Source organism: Scyliorhinus torazame, chromosome 6 (assembly GCF_047496885.1).
Source record: "Scyliorhinus torazame isolate Kashiwa2021f chromosome 6, sScyTor2.1, whole genome shotgun sequence".
In the NCBI taxonomy this organism is placed as follows: Eukaryota; Metazoa; Chordata; class Chondrichthyes; order Carcharhiniformes; family Scyliorhinidae; genus Scyliorhinus; species Scyliorhinus torazame.
This window is the reverse complement of record NC_092712.1, coordinates 98448653-98470036: the sequence shown is the minus strand read 5'-3', so window position 1 is coordinate 98470036 and position 21384 is coordinate 98448653. Positions and strand designations below refer to the sequence as shown.

The window sequence follows — 21384 nt, the reverse complement described above, 5'->3', positions numbered from 1 at the left end:
CCATAGCCAGTGGCCTTGATGTTCCAGACATCTCATGCCCTCAGGAGAGCCAGTGGCATAGTGGTATTGTTGCTGGTAACCCAGAGGACCAGGATAATGATCTGGGGACCCACGTTCAAATCCCATCACGGCAGGTGGTGGAATTTAAACTCAATCAAATATCCGGAATTAAAAGTCGAATGATGACTATTAAAACAATGTCATAAAAACCCATCTGGTTCACCAATGGAAATCTGCCATCCTTACCTGGTCTGGTAAGGTCACAGAAATGCGGTTGACTCTGAAATGGCCTAGTAAGACACTCAGAGGTATTCAAGCACTGTGAAAACACAGAAAAGGAATGAAACCGGACAAACCACCCCGCATCGACCGTGGCACTGGAAAAAACAACCCAGCGCCTGTCGACTCTGCAAAGTCTTCCTTACTAACGTCTGAGGGCTTGTGCCGATGTTGTGAGAGTATTACTCACAGAATCATTCCTTACAGGCAATGTCCCAGACACCTCTATCACCATTCCTGGGTATGTCCTGTCTTATGGCAGATCAGGCAGAGGTGGCAGCACAGTGGTTTACAGTCGGGAGGGTGTTGCCCTGGGAGTCCTCACCATGGACGTTAGATCCCATGAAGTCTCATGGCTTCAGGTTAAACATGGGCAAGAAAACCTCCTACTGATTACCACATACTGGGCACCATCAGCTGATGAATCAGTACTCCTCCATGTTGAACACCACTTAGAGGGTGTCAAGGGTGCAGAATAGGCTCTCAGTGGGGGACTTTGATGTCCATCACCAAGAGTGCTCGATAGTACCACCACAGAGCAAGCTGGGTGGGTCCTAAAGGACATAGCTGCTAGACTGGGACTGCAGTAGGTAGTGAGGGGACCAACAAGAGGGAAAAACATACTTGACCTCATTCTCTGGCATCTATCCGGCAATGTGGAAAATTGCCCAGGTGCGTCCTGTACACAAGAAGCAGGACAAATGCAAACCAGACAATTACTGCTCTATCTGCCTACTCTCCATCATCAGCAAAAGGATAGAAGGAGTTATCAACAGTGCTATCAAGCGGCACTTATTCAGCAATAACCTGCTCATGGATGCTCAGTTTGAGATCCGCCAGGGTCACTCAGCTCCTGACCTCATTACAGCCTTGGTTCAAACATGGACAAAAGAGCTGAATGCCAGAGGTGAGGTGAGAGTGACTGCCCTTGACATCAAGGCAGTATCAAGTATGGCATCAAGGAGCCCTAGCTAAACTGGAGTCATGGGAATCAGGGGAAAAACTCTCCGCTGGTTGGAGTCATACCTGGCACAAAGGAAGATGGTTGTGGTGGTTGAAAGTCAATCATCTCAGCTCCAGGACATCACTGCAAGAGTTCCTCAGGGTAGTGTCCTAGGTCCAACCATCTTCATCAATAACCTTCCTTCCATCATAAGGTCAGAAGTGGGGATGTTTGTGGATGACTGCACAATGTTCAGCACCATTTGTGACTCCTCAGATAATGAAGCAGTCCATGTCCAAATGCAGCAAGATCTGGACCCTACCCAGGCTTGGGCTGGCAAATGGCAAGTAACATTCACACCACACAAGTGGCAGGCAATGACCATCTCCTATAAGAGAGGAACTAACCATCACCCCTTGACAATCAGTGACATTACCATTGTTGAATCCCCCACAATCAACATCCTGGGGGGTTACCATTGATCAGAAACTGAACTGGACTAACCATATTAATACTGTGGCTACCAGGACATGTCAAAGGCTTGGAATCCTACAGCGGGTAACTCACCTCCTGACCCCCCACCCCCACCCCAAAGCCTGTCACCATCTACAAGGCACAAGTCAGGAGTGTAACACAATACTCTCTTACATGGATGAATGCAGTTCCAAAATACTCAAGAAGCTCAACACCATCCAGGACAAAGCAGCCCTCTTGATTGGTCCCCTTCCACAAACATTCAAACCCTCCACCACCGATGAACAGTGGCAGCCATGTGTGCCATCTACAAGATGCACTGCAGTAACTCACCGAGGTTCCTTAGACAGCACCTTCCAAACCCATGACCATTACCATCTAGAAGAACAAGAGCAGCAGATACCTGGGAAGCCCACCACCTGGAGGTTCCCCTCCAAGTCACTCACCATCCTGACTTGGAAGTATATTGCCGCTCCTTCACTGCTGCTGGGGCAACATCCTGAAACTCCCTCCCTAACAGCACCGTGGGTGTACCTACACACCAAGGACTGCAGCGGTTCAAGAAAGCAGCTCACCACCACCTTCTGAAGGGCAACTAGGGATGGGCAATAAATGATGGCCTAGCCAGCGACGTCCACATCACGTAAATGAAATTTTAAAAAGCCTTCAAAGTGCAGCCTGAGTGTGGATGTTCGTTTTGACTTCACTCGTCCTTCTCCCGTGTGAGCATGTTCAACCCTCATGAGGCTGGGAATCATCCCTTGTTAGAGTCCCCTTGGGGGTGAAATCACATTCCCCATCCAGGCACCTCACTGTCGCCCCCTGTGCTGACCCTGTGGATTCACCAGCTCTCCCCACTTTCCAGCTGCCACTCTAGAAGGGCAGTCCCTCAGCCGTGACATCACCAAAAGCCCCAAATCTAGAAAAAGAATTCTCTCTCCTTTTTTTGCTTTCTCCCTCTTTCAAAAGGTTGCTGCTGGGTCAGTATTTTCAAGGCTGAGATCAATAGACGTTTGGTAGGTAAAGCCATTTTTCATTAATCGTGAATCAGACTTTAAGCGTGGAAAGATGACAGCTCTTTATGTTTAATATTTTCCATGCTGCCTTGTACAAAAGAAGGGCCAGATGAACTGCTTTGCTCACATGAGCCTCAAGAGCAACCATTAAATGTGGCCCCGGGAATACTCACAACCATAACAAGCTGGTTTGTAATACAGAACAAGGCCAGCAGCGCGGGTTCAATTCCCGTACCAGCTTACCCGAACAGGCGCCGGAATGTAGCGGCTAGGGGCTTTTCACAGTAACTTCACACTTGTGACAATAAAAGATTATTGGTAGAATAATCCTGGATAATTAGATCTTAGCTCTTTACAGACATTTGCAGACAATAACACAATATATAACAACTCCATTAATGTTCAGCTACGAAACAAACACTGCCATAACATTTTGCAAGTCAGTGCCAGGCGGTTCTCCGAAAGTTTCCCTCACCCTTCACCCTCGATTCCAACCTGGTTTGAAGATGTTGAAGTAAAATCCTCCATATTCTATCCCTCCTTCATTTTAAAAAATATATATATATTTATTAAAGTTTTTTAACAACACAATCTTTCTCCCTTACAAACAATAACCCCCCCCCACCCCCCGTAACAAATAACAAAAAATCGCACTGAGCAAGATATATACATGACAAAATGGTATATTTACATAGCTTTATACACTGGCTCTCTCCCGCCCATGCCAGTTTCCCCCACCCTTCATGTTATCTCCTGCTCATCCATCCCCCCAAGCAGTCCCCCATTCCCCCCCCCCCCTCCCCCCTCCCAAAACGTCCCCCCGTCCCCCCCTGGGTTGCTGCTGCTGCTGACCGACCTTCCTCTAACACTCCGCGAGATAGTCTAGGAACGGTTGCCACCGCCTGTAGAACCCCTGTGCAGACCCTCTCAAGGCAAACTTTATCCTCTCCAGCTTTATGAACCCAGCCATGTCGTTTATCCAGGCCTCCACTCTGGGGGGCTTCGCCTCCTTCCACATTAGCAAGATCCTTTGCCGGGCTACGAGGGACGCAAAGGCCAGAATGCCAGCCTCTTTCGCCTCCTGCACTCCCGGCTCGTCCACTACTCCAAATATTGCTAGCCCCCAGCTTGGCTTGACCCGGACTTTCACCACCTGAGATACTGTTCCCGCCACTCCTCTCCAGAACCCCTCCAGTGCCGGGCATGACCAAAACATATGGACATGGTTCGCCGGGCTCCCTGAGCACCTTCCACATCTGTCCTCCACCCCAAAGAACCTACTCAACCTCGCCCCCGTCAAGTGAGCTCTGTGAACCACCTTAAATTGTATCAGGCTGAGCCTGGCACACGAGGAGGAGGAGTTAACCCTACCCAGGGCGTCAGCCCACAGACCTTCCTCGATCTCCTCCCCCAACTCCTCCTCCCATTTACCTTCAACTCTTCTACCAGCGCTTCCCCCTCTTCTTTCATCTCCTGGTGTATTGCCGACACTTTACCCTCCCCGACCCATACACCCGAGATCACCCTGTTTTGAATTTCTTGTGCCGGGAGCAACGGGAATTCCCTGATCTGTCGCCTCACAAAAGCCCTCACCTGCATATATCTAAAGGCATTTCCTGGGGGTAACTCAAACTTCTCTTCCAGTGCCCCTAGGCTCGCAAAGGTCCCGTCAATGAACAGGTCCCCCATTCTTCTAATCCCCGCCCGATGCCAGCTCTGGAACCCCCCATCCATCTTCCCCGGGACAAACCGGTGGTTACCCCTGATCGGGGACCACACCGAGGCTCTCACTGCAGCCCTGTGCCGTCTCCACTGGCCCCAGATCCTTAACATTGCCGCCACCACCGGGCTCGTGGTATACTTTGATGGCGAAAGCGGCAGCGGTGCCGTCACCAACGCCCCCAGGCTCGTTCCTTTACAGGACGCCATCTCCATCCTCTTCCATGCCGCCCCCTCTCCCTCCATAACCCACTTGCGGATCATCGCCACATTTGCTGCCCAGTAGTAGCTCCCCAGGTTTGGCAGCGCCAACCCTCCTCGGTCCCTGCTGCGTTCCAGAAACCCTCTCCTTACCTTCGGGGTCTTATTCGCCCACACAAACCCCATAATACTCCTACCTACTCTCTTAAATAAGCCCTTGGTGATCACGATGGGAAGGCACTGAAACACAAACAGAAACCTCGGAAGGACCACCATTTTGACCGACTGCACTCTACCCGCCAGCGAGAGCGGTAACATGTCCCATCTTTTGAAGTCCTCCTCCATTTGGTCCACCAACCTCGTCAAATTCAGTTTGTGTAGGGCCCCCCAACTCCTGGCTATCTGGATCCCCAGATACCGAAAACTCCCCGCCGCCCTCCTCAGCGGTAGGTCCCTATCCCTCTTTCTTGGTCCCCTGCCTGTAATACAAAGAGCTCACTCTTCCCTACATTAAGCGTATAGCCCAAAAACTCCCCAAACTCCCTTAAAGTCTGCATGACCTCCACCATCCCCTCCATTGGGTCCGCCACGTACAACAACAGGTCATCCGCACATAGCGACACCCGATGCTCTTCTCCCCCTCGGACCACCCCCCTCCATTTATTAGACATCCTCAATGACATGGCAAGTGTTCGATCGCCAATGCCAACAACAGGGGGGACAGAGGGCACCCCTGCCTCGTTCCTCGGTACAGCCGAAAGTACTCCGACCTCCGCCGGTTCGTCACTACACTCGCCACCGGGGCTCTGTAAAGGAGCTTAACCCAGCTGATAAACCCTCCCCCGAACCCAAACCTACGCAGCACCTCAAAGAGGTACTCCCACTCTACTCGGTGAAAGGCCTTTTCCGCATCCATAGCTGCCACTATCTCCCTCCTCCGATGGCATCATTATCACGTTTAAGAGCCGCCGCACATTAGTGTTTAATTGCCTGCCCTTTACGAATCCCGTCTGGTCCTCATGGATCACCCCCGGGACACAGTCCTCAATCCTCGTGGGCAGCACTTTTGCCAACAATTTAGCGTCCACATTGAGGAGCGAGATCGGCCTGTACGATCCACATTGCAGTGGGTCCTTGTCCCGCTTTAGGATCAAAGGAATTGTCGCTTCCGACATTGTCGGGAGCAGGGTCCCCTCCTCTCTTGCCTCGTTAAAGGTCCTCACTAGTAGCGTGGCCAACAGGTCTACATACTTTCTGTAGAACTCCACCGGGAACCCATCCGGCCCCGGGGCCTTTCCCGCCTGCATACTCCCCAAACCCTTGCTCAGCTCCTCCAACCCAATTGGTGCCCCCAAACCAGCCACCTCTTACTCCTCCACCCTCTGGAATCTCAGTTGGTCTAGGAATCGTCTCATCCCCCCTTCCCCCGCTGGGGGCTGGGATCTGTACAGCTGTTCATAGAAGGCCTTGAATAACTCGTTTATTTTCGTCGCACTCCGAACCGTGGCTCCCCTTCCATCTTTGATTCCCCCTATTTCCCTCGCTGCCGTCCTCTTACAGAGCTGGTGTGCCAGCATCCAACTAGCCTTTTCCCCATACTCATAGGTCGCCCCCTGCGCCTTCCTCCACTGTGCCTCCGCCTTCCCTGTGGTCAACAGGTCAAACTCTGTCTGGAGCCGTCGTCTTTCCCCAAGTAATCTTTCCTCCAGGGCCTCTGCGTATCTCCTGTCCACTCTCAAAATCTCCCCCACTAACCTCTCCCTTTCCATGCCCTCTGTCTTCTCCCTATATGCCCTGATGGAGATTAGCTCTCCCCTGATCACCACCTTCAACGCCTCCCATACCACCCCCACTCGCACCTCCCCGTTGTCGTTGGCCTCCAAGTACCTTTCGATACACCCCCTCACCTTCCCACACACCACCTCATCTGCCAGCAGTCCCACATCCAGCCGCCACAGCGAGCGTTGGTCCCTCTCCTCTCCCAGCCCCATTTCCACGCAGTGCGGGGCGTGGTCCGAAACGGCTATGGCCGAATACTCCGTCCCCTCCACCCTCGGGATGAGCGCCCTGCCAGAACAAAAAAATCTATCCGGGAGTAGGCTTTGTGCACGTGGGAGAAGAAAGAAAATTCCCTGGCCTGCGGTCTTGCAAACCTCCATGGGTCCACTCCCCCCATCTGATCCATAAACCCCCTAAGTATCTTGGCCGCCGCCGGCCTCTTTCCAATCCTTGATCTGGAGTGGGCTAGTGCTGGATCCAACACTGTATTGAAGTCCCCTCCCATTATCAGGCCTCCTACCTCCAGGTCCGGAATGCGCCCCAACATGCGCTTCATGAATCCAGCATCATCCCAGTGCGGGGCGTATACATTTACCAACACCACCCACGTCCCTTGCAACCTACCGCTCACCATCACATATCTCCCTCCATTATCCACTGCGATAGTCTTGGCCTCAAATGACACATGCTTTCCCACCAATATTGCCACCCCTCTATTCTTCGCGTCCAGTCCCGAGTGAAATACCTGTCCTACCCATCCCCTTCTTAGCCTGACCTGGTCCGCCACCTTCAGGTGTGTCTCTTGGAGCATAGCCACGTCTGCCTTCAGTCCTTTCAAGTGCGCGAACACTCGAGCCCTCTTCACCGGCCCATTCAGGCCCCTCACGTTCCACGTTATCAGAGCCGGATTGGAGGGGCTCTCACCCACCCACCCCCCCGCGCTTTCCAAAGCCTGCCCCGCCCTCTCAGGCGCAGCTCCTGTCGCGGCCTTGTCTCTCTCCCCCAGCCCATGTAACATTTCCTGCGCGTGATTGACCCCCTATATACAATAACCATCACACATCAACCCTCAAACATCCCCCCCACCCTCACAAACCCTCAGTTAGAGTCCAACTTTTCAGTTTGTATGAAGGTCCACACCTCTTCAGGCGTTTCGAAGTAGTAGTGTTGGTCCTTGTATATGACCCACAATCGCGCTGGCTGCAGCATTCCAAATTTCACTCCTTTCCGGTGCAGCACTGCTTTGGCCTGGTTGAAACCCGCTCTCCGCTTAGCAACCTCCGTGCTCCAGTCCGGGTATATTCGGATCTTTGCATTGTCCCACTTACTGCTCCGCTCCTTCTTGGCCCATTTCAGGACCCTCTCTCTGTCCGTGAACCAGTGAAACATCACCACCATCGCCCTTGGCGGCTCATTTGCCTTGGGCCTCCTCGCCAGCACCCGATGTGCCCCGTCCAGCTTCAGCGACCTCGAAGGGGCCTCCGTGCCCATCATCGCCCCGATCATCGTGCCCGCGTATGCCACGGCATCGGCCCCCTCCACTCCTTCTGGGAGACCCAGGATCCGCAGATTCTTTCTCCTCGACCTGTTCTCCAGGTCTTTGAGTCCTCCCGCCCACTTCTTGTGTAGCGCCTCGTGCCGCTCCACTCTCACCGCCAGGCCCAAGAGCTCGTCCTCATTCTCACTAACTCTTTTCTGTACCTCCTGGATCTTCACCTCGTGGGCCTTCTGGGTTATCCCTAGTCCTTCAATTACCGCCAGCATAGGCGCCAGCATCTCCTTGCGCAGCTCCTCGAAGCAGCGCTTGATGAATTCCTGCAGCTCTGGCCCGCACTCCGCTTTGTCTCCACCCGCCACCATTTTGATTATTTTCCCTCGCTTCTCTCGTTGTTCCAGTGCCCCTTTTTTGGCCGTTGCACTTCTGGTCCGGTCCATAAAAGTTGGAGGGGGACCTCTCTCTTCACTTCCCCACGGGTTGTCGTCAAAAAAATTCCGTTGGGGCTCCTCCAATGAGCCCGAATGTCCGTAGTAACGGGAGCTGCCGAATCGTGCGGCTTAGCTCCGCATAGCCACACCCGGATGTCCTATCCCTCCTTCATGATCTTCCTCTGGAATGAAGATGCCATGAAAAACCTGCTCAACCTATAAAACTAGGTGGCACCCTCTCATCATTGCTCTGGTGCCAGCAGGAAGGATATCCATTGCGCAGCCTTCCTGAAGAAAGCATCAGCCACCTGCTTTAGTTTCTCATGTGACAAAGGTCACAAGATGCTGACTGGAAACATCAGGTAGCAAAGAGTTTCAAGGCAGTGCTGACTTTGATTGGCACAGGCAATACCGTTCTTGTGGAGTTGGACAGTACCTTGCAGTTTTATCTCTCTCCAAAAACATCTCGTGGAAGCACAGCCTTCTATGACATCATTTTCAGAAAATTTTAAGTTAAGGCCTTCCTGATCTGTAAATCCCGCGCATGCGCCGCACGGCAAAGTCATTTCTGCGCCAGCTGGCGGGCCACCAAAGGCCTTTCCCTCCAGCTGGCGGGGCGGAAATCAGTCCGGCGTGGGCCTAGCCCCTCAAGGTGAGGGCTCGGCCCCTCAAGATGCGGAGAATTCCGCACCTTTGGGGCGGCGGGATGCCGGACTGATTCGCGCCGTTTTTGGCGCCAGTCGGCGGACATCATGCCGATTGCAGAGAATCCCGCCCCAGATGTCCAGCCAACTGAGCTAAACAGGCCCCCAAAGGTATGTGTATGTCAGTGACAAATGTCTTCTGTGACTCTAAGATCTTCCAGTCTAGCCTCTTCCATATTTCATTCAGAGGGATTTCCAATGGCAAACCAGGGGCGAAATTCTCCGTAATCGGTGCGATGTCCGCCGACCGGCGCCAAAAATGGCGCAAATCAGTCCGGCATCGCGCCACCCGAAAGGTGCGGAATCATCCGTATCTTGAGCGGCCGAGCCCTAACATTGAGGGGCTAGGCCCGCGCTGGACTGATTTACGCCCCGCCAGCTGGCGGGAAAGGCCTTTGGTGCCCCGCCAGCTGGCACGGAATTGACGTTGCCGGGCGGCGCATGTGCGGGAGCGTTAGCGGCCGCTCACGGCATCCCCGCGCATGCGCAGTGGAGGGTGTCTCTTCCGCCTCCGCCATGGTGGAGACCATGGCAAAGGCGGAAGGAAAAGAGTGCCCCCACGGCACAGGCCCGCCCGCGGATCGGTGGGCCCCGATCGCGGGCCAAGCCACTGCGCCCCGTGCCCCCCCCAGGACCCCGGAGCCCGCCCGCGCTGCCTTGTCCCGCCGGTAAGAGAGGTGGTTTAATCCACGCCAGCGGGACAGGCATTCCAGCAGCTCGACTTCGGCCCATCCGGGCCGGAGAATCGCCGGGGGGGGGGGGGCCCCGCCAACCGGCTCGGCGCGATTCCCGCCCCCGCCGAATCTCCGGTGCCGGAGAATTCGGCAACCGGCGGGGGCGGGATTCACGCCAGCCCCCAGCGATTCTCCGACCCGGCGGGGGGTCGGAGAATCCCGCCCCAGGTTCCCAAATGTTTTCAGTGCTGACTACAATTAATGGTAGATATCTTAACGAAACCTCAAAAAAACTTAGGGCTTGATTCTCCCACCCCACCCTCCGTGAGAACGCCACGGGCGAGCCGCATACAATAGAGAATTCCATTGACCTCGGGCCGGATTCTCCAGTCGCCGGGCAGAATCCCGTCTTTTGTTCAACATGCAGGTAGCAGGCAGAGGGACACTAACCTTCAGTTGAAGAAAAGGAGATTTCCTCCTCACGACAGAAGCTTTTTCCCGGAACAGTCAATTACTAGGGGGCATAGGTTAAGGTGCGAGGGGCAAAGTTTAGAGGAGATGTGCGAGGCATGTTTTTTTTACACAGAGGGTGGTGAGTGCCTGGAACTCACTCCCAGAGGAGATGGTGGAAGCAGATACGATAGCGCCAGGCTTGGAGGGGCGAAGAGCCTGTTCCTGTGCTGTACTGTTCTTTCTCCTTCGTACAGTATCCACCACCAGGACAGCTTACCGGTTTGGAGCGGAAGTTGGGAAAGATCGTTTAGGCATGCTGACGTTTAAATAAAACCTGCGGGTTTTAAAGAGGATGTCTGATTTTTTTGGGGGGTGGGGGGCAATTCTGGTGTAATGTCAAGTAGACATTTTGGGGTACTAACCATTACTGCCGCATTTAACTGCCTATGTCTGCTCCAGTCGGGGTATTAATTCAAAAGTAAATCAGGTGCAAACTCTTCTGTCACATATTTATAAATCAAACTAAATGGTTGAGGATTCTGCATTGTGAATAACACAATATACCATAATTTAATTCTACAATCTTTTAATGCCCTAAGTAAATTGAGATGAATTATATCAACGATTCTCTGGGTGTGCATGTCAAGTCTGGAGGATTTTCACGAGTTCCTGTCATGTTATGTTTATTTATGAAACTTGTGATGTAAACGGTATCATTAAGGTGTATTGTTAGTGAAGGGATGAGGCCTCATTTTAGATCGTTCGTCACTTTGAATTGCTTTCTATGTGGGGGCACAATTTTCAGACAGGCTGCAAGTTCAATACTGGCGCACCGTTACACAGGAGGTAGGAAGCCAGAAAGTAAGACTCATTTGGGTGGCATTTAGCTGGCAACAATGGAAACATCCTGTGTGGGAGATTTTTAGATGCAGGTCAGTCACCCCTTCAAAGTGGCTTTTTGCACCAATGACACATAAAAGATTAATTGCAGCGAGCCACATCTGTCACATGGATTTTCTGTCCAAGGTTTGAAGCCAAGTTAGTTGCCCCATTGCTGCTGGTGCAGCTGCTCTGAATTATTGATATTTCTCAGTTATCATTAGAGGAACGAGCTGTGTGGCCTGTTGACAGCAGTGCTGTCAGCCAATCAAATATCTGTAGGTGCTCCCCTGGAAGAGCTGGCACTGTAACAAGAAGAATCGGGCATTTTCCACAGTACACAATTCTTACAAATTGATAGGTTAACATATAGGTGCCCAGAGGCCAGTTTTAACACGTATGTAGCCTCGGTTTCCAATATTTCAGGAAAGTGCAAATAGGCAGAGAATTATGGGATGGAATTTAATCAGTGGCATGCCGTTCAAACAGCAGAACGGGAAGGTGACATCATTTCCACTTCATGTCGGGAACCAGCGTCCACACGATTCATATGAAAAGCGGGCATGTAAAACACGCGGCATTACTTGGCAGGGTGGATTTTCATTGGCGTGTCCTGCCATCAGAAACAGTTCGTTAGGCCAAGAAAGGCTCTAAAAGAGCTGCTGAACAAGCAGTCAGGCTCTGCATCAAGGCCACAGATTCCAGGTCCACCTCCTGTCATTCTGCAGTCTGCTCGATTTGTTTTTCTAACCCTTCATAACCATCGTCCCCTCTCAATTTATGCCCCCCATCACTCCTGCCTCAATCAAATCTATTGTCTCAGGACTCAACGCCCCCCCCGCGCCCCCCCCACCCCGCGTCGCCCCCCCCCCACCCCCCCACCCCGCGCCGCCCCCCCCCCCCCCCCGTATTGCATCATGTCCAAGTCCTTTCCTTTTCAAGTGTAATCTGAGATGGCATACTGGCCATACAGTTCAGCAATAGCTCCCTGCAGAATCTCCTCTCGGCCATCAGGGAATGGCAGTAAGTGTTCTTAAATGGTGGCAACAGGAGACCCTTCTTGCTGACCAAGACCATCTGGACAGAGATCGCAGATATTAGCAACCCTGGCGTCCATACAAGACCATGGGTACAGTGCTGGCAAAGGGTCAGTGACCCGCTGCAATCCACCTGGGTAAGTGGCATGGGTTTGTCTCCCATGTGGGCAACAGGCTCTACATTTGTGTGTGCAGCTAGGTTAGGTGGATATCTCCCATCGATCACTAACTGCCTGCAGGAGGGACCACAAGCAGCCTTCAGAGAGACAAAGGGCTGGGCACATTCACACAGTTCCATTGCCACTAGTTTGGCTTTGTCCTCTGGCCCTCATGTCTCAACAAGTTGGTCTTGCCTGTGCTGCTGGATAGCAGAGGTCGGCAGCCACTGAAGAGGATCCTACAACTGCACCCTATTCCACAATCGTTGCTCCAGTCTCCCCAGCATCCTTGCACACCACCCTTTAAAACCCCCCTCCCACTGCAACCCTAATGGAAGAGCCTGCACTGCTCCCATCCCCATGGCAGCACTGACCCTCTCAGCCTCTCCCACTACCCAGCTGTTAATTGGCCAACCAGACTGTAATTGTTGTCAGCAGGCAGTATTGGGTGGAAGCGGATATTACATCTGCTTCCAATCCTGCTGATCCGACACAGAAGCTGAGTGTAATATTCAGGCCAATGCATCCGCCCATCAGTCGGCCAGACATATGGGGGCAAGAAATATATTCAATACAGTTCCAGCATTTTGACTCTGAAGTGTGATTATTTCTAACTTATAGGAAATAGAAGACATAATATCTTCTTTCACAGTTTCCCAAGGCCAAAGTCATAAATCATCAGTGTTAAATGAATAACGGTCGTTGCAGTTAATAATGGATTGCTGCTAAAACTCAAATCAAAAAAATTTGGCAGACAGAGATAACACCCAGTATGGATAACTGTTCTGTGTTTAGATTCTGAGGAGCTGGTGGTAATTCGCAGCACTCAGTGGAGCATTACATTGGAATAAAGATAGAACTTGCATTTATATAACGTCTCACACGTCCACAGGACACCCCAAAGTGCTTTGCAGCCAATGAGTTACTTTTAAATTGTAGTCACTGATATCATAAAGGAAAACATAGCCGTTAATGTGTGTACAGAAATTAAAATAAATGAGTAGTTAACCTGTTTTTGGTGGTGTTTGTCCAGATCCTCGGAGAACCCCCGACTGTTTGTTAAACAGTGGTATGATCGTTTGTGTTCAGCTCATGACTGAACAGGTTTAAATTGCTTGACAAAGGCAGACTCCCTCGGTATCTCATCAACAGCCTCTGGTAAGGCTTCATGGTCTTTTAATCAAAATGTAGGTGCTACCAGTGAACCAAGTTGGCTCATGTACAATGCATCGCACATATATCTCTAGGTCCTGACCACCAGAAAGTATTTGCTACTGCGTAGATCCTGGAGGTGCTGCAGTGGGACCAGGAAAAGGGGCTGCACATCAAAAGAGGAAGGGTGAGTCCAAGAGAATATCCAAACTTTTATTGAGGCCGCAGCTTAAATTGGGGCCTAAAGATATGGGGCTGGAATCTCCAATTCTGGGGCCATGTCCCCAAGCCGGCATGGGAATAGTTTTACGCCAGAAAAACTGGCGCAAAACGGCCACCAATCCTCCATTTGGCCGGGGGATAGCATCAAGGCAGCGTAGAGCACCCGGCTCCAGCCGCCGATACGCCCTGGAGAATTGCCGGGTCCGTGGCTGCGCATGTGCATGGCGGTGGCCTGCAGCGGCCTCGGCCGGCGGACTAGTCCCCCCCCTTCGGTCGGCTCGCGTGCCCCGGACCACCCCCCCCCCCCCCCCCCCCCACACACTGCGCCCAGCCCCGAATAATGTCCCCCCTGTCCGCGGATCGACCCTCCCCCAACTGTGGCAGCGCTGCACTGAGTCTGAAGTCGCCACGCCGAGTTCCCGATGGGTGAGACCATGAGAGACCCACGCCGTCGGGGACTCCACAGGTCTGGGACGGAGCATATGGGGGCCTCAAGCAATGTCCTGAGGCCGTCGATACAGCGCACAGTATACTCCTAGAGTAGGCCATTTTGGAGGGGGCGGAGCATCACGAAAGCCCCTGATTTCGTCGGAAACCTGAATTCTCCGGCCGGTCACCGAATGCGATTTCGAAGTCGCCGACAGGAGAATCCAGCCCATGAGTGTATGTGGAGCATTATGGAAGCAGAAGGAGCCAGACCAGTTTGTGGGCAGAGCTCTTTGACAGTGTTCAGAAACAGTCCTCGAGACGCATCAGCCAGCACCACGAACATGAAGTGGGTACATGAATGTTGTCTGCTGTCCACCTTGGCCGCAATTTGTGACCCCTGCACCCAAAAATCTATTTCTAGCAATGTGACTTACCAAAACATGAAGCTGACTTTATCTCGCCAACATATCTGTCAGTTTCTTTCAGACTTATTTTCTGTCTCTTTAATCTAAGTCCGATTGCTTGTTTTGTTTAATGTGGAATTCAGTTATTCCAGAGATGGTGTGTCCTCTCCACCTGATAAGAGATACGCCACTTGAATCTCCCATCAGCCCTTGTCAGAGGCATACCATGACTGCCACCTGGGAACCATTTGGGATGACCTGAAAGGACATGAAAGGCATCAGCACATAATTGTAAATCTTTCCTTACGGAAGATTAACTCACACAGTCAGTTTAAAACAAGCTCATCAAAAACCAAGAGTAAGCATAATTGGGTTAGGACTTATGAATAAGCATTTGTAGAATATAAGCTAACTGGAGTTTCTGTACAATTCAGATAAACTGTAAGATTGGAGGTCACAATTATATTTGTTATATTGTAAGTACGAACAGATGCATGAACGTACGAACAGACTCAAAAACAGCTTCTTCCCCGCTGTTACCAGACTCCTAAACGACCCTCTTATGGACTGAGCTCATTAACACTGCACCCCTGAATGCTTCACCCGATGCCGGTGTTTCTGTAGTTACATTGTGTACCTTGTGTTGCCCTATTATGTATTTTCTTTTCTTTTCTTTTCATGTACTTAATGATCTGTTGAGCTGCTCGCAGAAAGTACTTTTCACTGTGATACGCAATCAATACGCTTGAGTCCACGTACAGAAGTGAAGGCTGCTGGGACGGCATTGGTTCTTATACCCCGCCTCTCAGGGCGGGGCTATGTACATTGCCCAATGGTAGACCCCGCGGTCTAGCCAATGGTTATTCCTCTCTCTGGTACCGCAATACTAGGTATTACCACACACTGTACCTCACTACACGTAACAAGAAACAAAATCCAAATCCAAGTGTTGTCTGGTTGCTGTTCCTTGTAGATTAGCCCGGTTTCTTTAAAACTCCTCATTAGGTATTAGTTATGTAGTGAGACTAAAGTATGATCTGACCTTTTGATAATAGCAGCAACGATCAAAAATTGTTACTTTTGTTATACTGTCTAATGCAGTGGTGAGCAACCTGCTGTTCGGGGGCCACATGCAGCCCATCTGGGTTCTGAGTGTAGCCCACGAGATATTTTGTTGACTGTTGACAACATGTAGAGTTGCCACATTCGGCTGGTTTCCATCTGCATAGCTTTTTTCCTCCCAGTATAACTGAAGTAATACACACATAAAGCAAGGGCAGGTGAAGTGAGGTACGTGCTGACTGCACACAACATTGGCAGTGAGCGCTGTATGCTCCCTCCGCATCCAATCAATATTTGGAAATATTCCCTTTGTTTTTACCACTTGAGGTTTATGACAGTTTTATTAATATATGAGTGATTAATCATTTTCTATTCCTTGTTTTGAAACATTCAGCAAGTAATAAATGTATTTAATCTTATTCAAGTGGCATAGATAGTGAAAAAGCCCAATTTCAATCGTCCGGCACACTGATATGAACGAGGGCCACTCATGCAGCCCACTTACAAACCTAGCTTACCCATCACTGGTCTAACTGAAGCCTGAGCATTAAGTAAATAATCACTATTATCTTTGTGCGTGGAGGTTGTGTGAGAAACAAATGCCATATTCAGGATAAACTATGTAATCATCGGCAACCTTAATTGTATTGAACATGTCTATGAGTGAGAATTACTTCCATAAACCTATCTCCCTCGCCTTTCACTTTACTACAGCATAATTTTATTTACTTTTTTGGAAACGTAATCTTTCTTTAATGAGTTGCTTTAAGGGTATTGAGAATTAGAACCAAATCCAATTGCATCCATAAAATATTTCTTTGTCAGTAGAGAATTAGACCAAGATTGCAAGACAGAAAGGAAAGAACTTGCAATAATTATACAACAGCTTTCATAACCTCAGGACATCCCAAAGTGCTTTATAATTAAGTGTAGTCGCTGTTGTAACATAGGGAAATGAGACTGGCAATGTGCACAGAGCAAGGTCCCACAAATAGGAACAAAATAAATGATCAGATAATCTGTCTGAGTGATGTTGGTTGAGGGATAAATGTAGGCCAGGATACCAGGAGAATTTCCCTGCACTTCTATAAATAGTGCCATGTAATGCTAACAGAAGAGAGGCATTCCAATAAAGAAGGTGATGTTTCATTATGCTGACCCATAAAATATGCAAACCTTTGTAATCTGCCTATTAATAATCTGGTGCTAAAGCAGAGTGTTCAAGTTTCACCTTGACAAGGAGAAAATACATGGACTGGAAGCAGAATTGCTTCAAAGGCCTGCCCTAGATAGAAGTGACCTGGTATTGGATATAGACAGGGCAGAATTTGAAAACTAACTCACAAAGATTTTGAATTTCATTAAAGCAGCAAACTAACCCCCCCCCCCCTCTTTTTTTTAAGCTGTTACTAAAATGAGAGTGTTCATAATATTCAAAAATGTTGGAAAGCATTCAACACATCAGGCAAAATCTGTGGAGAGAAAAAATGATGACTTTTGATTAGATCTAGAAGATGTTTGAGATTTACTGCTCATATGCAAGTAGAGTCATAGAGTCACAGATGTTTACAACATGGAAACAGGCCCTTCGGCCCAGCATGTCCATGCTGCCCAGTTTCTATCACTATGCTAGTCCCACTTGCCCGCATTTGGCCCATATCTCTCTATACCCACCCTGCCCATGTAACTGTCTAACTGCTTTTTAAAAGACAAAACCAGCCTGTACCATTGCCTCTGGCAGCTCATTCCAGATGCTCACCACCCTTTGTGTGGAGAAATTTCCCTTCTGGTCTCTTGTATCTCTCCCCTCTCACCTTAAACCTATGCCCTCTAGTTCTAGACTCCTCCAGAGGTGACCTGGTAATGGATATAGACAGGGCAGACAGGAAGCAACAGGAACAAGGGATGGGGATGGAGAGTAAAGAACAAAATGGAAAGTTAGTGATAGGGTGGTGGGAAGGAGAGATTAAATCACAGAAGGGATAATGCTGCAAGGCTAAGGGACAAAGGAATGGGAAAAGCATGCGTCCAGAGGAATTGCAAATAGTTACAGTAGAATAGCATTTCTCCTGCACTCTCTAATGGTGTAGCTATCCTCCATTACCAATACCCACTGTCCAAGAAAGTGGGAGCAGCAATTAAAACCTCAAGTTGTCAAACAAAGGCCAGGATTTTCACTCCCAGGTTGTGAGGCAGAGTTGGCAGAATTCATGACTCCACAAACTCGACCCTTCTGTGGAAGGCCAAAGTGCCCCAAAAGTTGCCATTTTCATTCTGGAGGTGGAGCTCTCTGGGAGTTGAGCTTGCTGCCCCTGGAATGAATGCAGTGGCGGCTGGGTGCAGAGGTGGGCGGGGCGGAAGGCCTGTTTCTGTGCATCGGCATTGTGTCCAAGATTTCAGAGATTTGCTTTCAAAGATTTAAAGGGCAGGAGCTTTAAATGCCTTTGACAGTTCATGTTGACACTTTTGACAGTTCCAATGAGCTTCACAGTTAATGGGTTTATGCACTTCTTACATACATTCATGCTTAATCTTAACAACCCCAAGGGGCACTTGGTTTCCTCCAAAGTGCACTGACCTACCCAAATGTGCCCCTGGACCATATCCAAAATGTTACCCCATCTTTCCTCTCCACCGAAAAAGCTATGACACATGTGGCTTCCAAGGTTTGTCTGCATCATGGCTGCTTCCCAGGAGCTGTACATACAACTGAAGGATGATTCTCTGGTGGTCACAGAGCAGCTGGACATTGACAGAATGGAAGTCCATCTTGTTAATGAAGGCTTCTGGCTGGTCAGTTGCAGGATTATCCTATTAAGGGTTAATGTCCAGTTGCTACATTTCCTTCTAATTCTTCCCTGGGAATTTCTCCAAAGTCGAGCTACCTCAGTGGGCTAAAAGTGATGGACTAAGCCATGGCCAATGTTTGCATGTACTGGGAGCTACACATATAAATACACAGGGCCCTGTTCTTTGCAGACAAAAAGAACGTGTGCACACATTGCGCCTGTTTACCTACACAAAATGAATGTTAGCCATTCACTGGATCCTTCCTCAGGATAATGTCATGACAAATTAGAATCAACCTGTCCGGTTTAACTTTTCAAACAATTCTTGGTGTTTAGCTGTCAGCCATCATTAACTGGTGCATTCTTCATGGAAACATCTCTACCAATCAAAGTCCAAGATTCAAGAGATTTGTTTTCAAAGATTTTAAGGGCAGGAGCTTTCTGGGAGGTGGGCTTGCTGCCCCTGGAATGAATATGCATTCCTCTTCTCATGCAGTATAAATTTATTGTTTCCCCTGATATTGGGATTCTTGTGATTCTTGTGATATTATTATTGGGATTCTTGTGATTGTCCTGATGAGTGCAAGACAAAAAGCTTCAACAAAATGTCTTTTTTCCAGCAATACTCAAGTTCTGTGCCAACAAATGACTATTTGTCTCACCTTCTCTGTTGATTTCCTCCTGGACATGTACTCTCTCTCCCTTGCTCCCACTATTTAGTTTAAACCATCTCCACTTCACTAATTATGCAGCTCACAAGAACACTTGTCCCAGCATGGTTCAGGCATAGACCATGCCTATGGTTCAGCCCCCACTTTCCCCAATCTTGGTGGCAGTGCACAATGTGCCACAACCCACTTCTCCCACACCCATCTCGGAACCACACGTTCATTTCTCTAATCTTATTTCTTCTATGTCGATTTACACATGGCTCAGATAATAATCCAGATATTATTACCGTTGAGGTTCTGCTTCTTAATTTGATGCCTAGCTCCTCATACTGACTGCAGAACCCACTTCCTCATGGACCACAGTCAAGGGTTCCTCCCCCTCCCATTGTAAGTTCTTCTCCAGCTCCGAGCAAATGTCCCAAACCTGGCATTGGGCAGGCAACATAACTATCTGGACTCTCACTCCTTGTTATAGAGAACAGTGCCAATCCCCTTCACTATACTGTCGCCTCCAATCACTACATTCCTTTGTGCTCCCCCCACTTGAATAGCATCCTGTACGATAGTGCCATGGTCAGTCGCTCATCTACCCTGCAGCCCCACTCTCATCCAAACAAGCTGAAAGAATCTCAAAGCTGTTGGACAATTGCCGAGGCTGACACCCCTGCATTGCTGCCCTCTGGGCCCCCTTACCTGCCTCAGCTGTAGTCATTCTCCTCTGTCCCTGACCACACTCTAAATCAAAAGGCTCTATCCTAAGCATTCAAAGACAAACTTTTATGGGCACAGTGTAGACATGTCCCCACAAAGTCAAAAGCTTGTGGTGCCTAATCTCGAGCCCCTTGGTTATCCAGAAGCAGGTCGGCCAAGATAATGCAGAAAAAGAAAGCTAGTGACAGCCACAAAAGACATAATATTGTCGAAAGAGGAGTATATAAAGTACAGGGGTAAAGTAAAAATGGAAATTAGGAAAACAAGGAGATGTTTTACCTGTACATTAAGAGCAAGAGAATAATTAAGGAAAGGGTATGACCTACCAGAGACGTACAAGGTAACTTGCAGATTCAGAAGATGTGGGCAAGGTTCACAATGAGTACTTTGTCTTCACCAAGGAGAGGGATGATGCAGACATTCAGTTAAAGAGGAGGAGAATGAATTATCAGGTACAATGAGCATAATGAGAGGGGACATGTTGTAGGGACTATCATCCTTGAGAATGGTATTCCAGGGAGGAAATGTGTTATAACCTGCCTGAATCCTATTGGCTGGGGAGTATTGGTTATCCCATGACTTAGAGAGTATTAGCTCCCCCAGTGAGGGAGAGGGGGGGGGGCAATCAGTAGTAGTTGTAGCTGTACAAATAGAGCTGGCCAGTGTGGTACCGGCTAGAGAAGGAATCATTAGTGAACTATTGCTGCTGTGAACATATTGTTGTAAATAAAATTACTTTCTGTTTGACTCTACAAACTCGTGCTGGATTCATCTCACAAAAGAATAGCGATGCTCAGAGAATCATTTTCCAATCCTCACTAAATACAGGCAAGTTACAAGAGGATTGGACGTCTGTGAACATTGTGCCATTATTTAAAAAGGTGTGAGGGTTAGGCCAGAAAGCCATAGGCCGGTCAGTCCGACTGCAGTGGTGAGCAAATAATTGCAAACGATGAACTGTCTCCTAGAAAAGCATGGACTGACCAGATATAGTCAGAAGGTTTCTTCGGAGAAGATTGTGTCTTACTAGCTTAATAGAAATGTTTGAGGAAGTAACAAGGAGGATTGATGAGAGTAGTGCAGTGGATATTGTCTGCATGGATTTCAGTAAGACATTTGAAAAGTTCCCACATGGCAGACTGCTCAGAAAGGTGAGATCTCACAGAATACAGAGGAAGAGGGCAGATTTGATCCAAAATTGACTCAGTGACAGGAAGCAAAGGTTAATGGTCGGTGGATGTTTTTGCGAATGGAATAGTTTCCAATGGTGTTCCACAGGGTTCATTGTTGGGGCCCTTGCTATTTGTTGTATTTATGAATGATTTGGACTTCAATGTGGGTGGCATGATTGAGAAATTTGCAGATGACCAAAAATTGGCCATGTGGTTGATAGTGAAGAGGATAGATGTCAACTACAGAATTATATCAATGGTTTGGTTGAGTGAGCAGAGAAGTGGCAAATGGCAATCAATCTGGGAAAATGTGAGGCCATGGATTAGGGGAGGGAAGACAAGCAAGGGAATACTCAATGAATGGGAAGAGGGGTTGAGAAAGTGAGAGACCTTGAAGTGCATGTCCACAGGTCCTTGAAGGTGGCAAGACAGGTGGACAAGATGGTGAAGATAGCATACGGACTGCTTTCATTTACTGGGTGAGGAATTGAATACAAAAGCAGTGAGGTAATGATGGAACTGTATAAAAC

The 21384-nt window shown here is 49.3% G+C and overlaps 1 long non-coding RNA gene across 1 annotated transcript in view; it reads right to left on the bottom strand.

The window, feature by feature from the left end:
* Positions 1-21384, bottom strand: part of LOC140425725 (uncharacterized) — a 93993-nt gene that overhangs the window by 4908 nt on the left and 67701 nt on the right. The window contains exon 2 of the long non-coding RNA XR_011947953.1: positions 14480-14707. This is a non-coding gene — a long non-coding RNA (uncharacterized lncRNA). The remainder of the gene's footprint in view (positions 1-14479; positions 14708-21384) is intronic.